This window comes from Sorex araneus, chromosome 4 (genome assembly GCF_027595985.1).
Source record: "Sorex araneus isolate mSorAra2 chromosome 4, mSorAra2.pri, whole genome shotgun sequence".
Taxonomy (NCBI): domain Eukaryota; kingdom Metazoa; phylum Chordata; class Mammalia; order Eulipotyphla; family Soricidae; genus Sorex; species Sorex araneus.
Window position 1 is genome coordinate 200,633,909 of NC_073305.1, and position 2,376 is coordinate 200,636,284.

General features: G+C 40.2%; 1 pseudogene; it reads right to left on the reverse strand.

The window, feature by feature from the left end:
* Nucleotides 1-1,238: 1,238 nt before the first annotated feature.
* LOC101556562 (40S ribosomal protein S27-like) lies at nt 1,239-1,493 on the reverse strand (annotated as a pseudogene).
* Between the last annotated feature and the right edge of the window lie 883 nt (nt 1,494-2,376).

A 2,376-nucleotide genomic window follows, 5' to 3' on the forward strand; every position in this document is an offset into this window, starting at 1 on the left:
CAAAAATTAAAATGACAATGAATTGCACTGCACTTTTATTATGGGACCAACCTCCTGAATGCCGGCTACACCAAAAACAAACTAAAATGTGAAATAGCACATACACCAGAAAGTTATGCTCTCATATCGCATGAGGAGAAATAGTGTTGTGTTTGAGTGGTAGCAGAATATTATATTTCTGAGACTTTTTCTAGTATTTAAAAATGATTGCTTTAGTCAATAATTTTGCTTTAGTCTTACTATTTGGGAAAATGCCTAGATATCCAGGGAATACTTCTCAAAAATTTTTTCTTTCTTTCTTTCTTTCTTTCTTTCTTTCTTTCTTTCTTTCTTTCTTTCTTTCTTTCTTTCTTTCTTTCTTTCTTTCTTTCTTTCTTTCTTTCTTCCTTCCTTCCTTCCTTCCTTCCTTCCTTCCTTCCTTCCTTTCTTTCTTTCTTTCTTTCTTTCTTTCTTTCTTTCTCTCTCTCTCTCTCTCTCTCTCTCTCTCTTTCTTTCTTTCTTTCTTTCTTTCTTTCTTTCTTTCTTTCTTTCTTTCTTTCTTTCTTTCTTTCTTTCTTTCTTTCTTTCTTTCTTTCTTTCTTTCTTTCTTTCCTTTTACATTTTGGGACCATACCAGATGATGCCCCGGGAATTACTCCTGGCTCTCCATTTAAAACTTAGTCCTGGAGGTTTTCAAGGACCATTTGGGATACTGGAAATTGAACCAGGATCAGCTGCATGACAGGCAAGCTCCCTACCCACTATACTATCACTCCACAATTCTAATGAAATTATAATTTTATTTTATTTCATTTTTCTAGAGCCAAAGATTGAACTCAGAGCCCATATACATGCAAAGCAAGTGCTCTGTTGATGTTCTATATTGTAAATTCACCGAGGCCTCATTTCTTCATCTGTAAACTTAAGCTATGCTTACTTCATTGTTTTGAGGATTCTATAAGGTCCTTCGGTACAAATTCACTGGATTTGTACTGAAGAACGACGCTGAATTCAAGAATAGGGTGCTCAGCCAATGAGACAGACAGTCCAATAAAGCAGAATAGGCAAGATAAGTAATACACATAAAACAGGGGCTGTCACAGAAATAGATATAAATATGTTTTGTGACTGATGGTTAATTGTATGAGTCATCTTTATTGGATCACAGGTGTTTAGCTAAATGTTCTCTCTCTTTTTTTTTTTTATATCCAAAGCATGTTTATTGGGATGGTTTCCCCCTCATCTGATTCAGGGAGCTTTTAGTGCTGCTTCTGTCTGAAGAAGCATTCTTCTGTAAGCCTTGCTTTCCCTCTCGTAGGCTTGCAGAGGACAGTGGAGCAGCTGACACACAGAACCACGGTCTGTGCATGGCTGAAGACGGTGATGATCTTACAGCATCCTGGTCACTTGACGTCCATGAAGTAGGAGTTGGGGCTCTGCACCAGCCGCTTCTTCTTGTGCTTCCGCTTCTCCTCCTCTGACGAGGGGTGATGGAGGTCCTTGGCGAGGGGCATGTTCTCGTGGGGTGGCCGTCACCGCTGGAAAAAGTAAATGTTGTCTTTGGTGTATGTCTGTGGATGTGTTTGTGGATAACAGTGGCATTTGAACTAGCAGACTGAGGAAAGTAGATGACCGTCTTCCTTGTGGATGTCCGTCATCTTGTTCATTCAGTGACTGATCAGAACAAAACAAGCCAGAGAGGAAGACTGACTATATGCCTAGTAGAGCTGGGCATCGGTATTTCTCTTGCCCTCCGAGTCAGGTATTCATCACTGGTGCTCCTGGCTCACAGGTGCTCAGACGCAGAACGTATTATACCACTGACTTTCCTGGAGGAAACTCCTCAGATGCCATAACTGGAAGTGTCAATTCTTTGTAGAAAATATTTCAAGTGCATTCAATACATAGACTTTTGTTGTTCTTGTTTGTTTGGGGGGCACAGCAGGCAGCACTCAGGAGTCATTTCAGTGCTTGGGGCTCTCAGTGGCATAAGCAGTGAATGCAAAATATATATGCTCAGCCCATTGAGCTCTCTCTCTCTCTCTCTCTCTCTCTCTCTCTCTCTGAACTCATAAATATATATTCTATTTGTTCTATTTCTTTTAATCCTGAAGTCAGGATCCTCAATGATGTATACCTACCTATGTCAGGGCCTCCAGGACAACCTGGTTTCTAGTCAGTGGGATCATTGTGTCCACATTCATAGCAAGTCTACACTATTGCTAACTCTTACTGTCAGGATAGGAGTCATGATTCTGCCTATAAAATAAAAGTCCAGTGAGAGAGCAAGCCATCCAAATTACCTTCCCCAGAGAGCAGGGAAACACAATTTTCTGTTTGGAGCAGGGAGAATTAAAAAGTTTACCAAAGTCTTGGGAACTTAAATTGTAGGCAGAG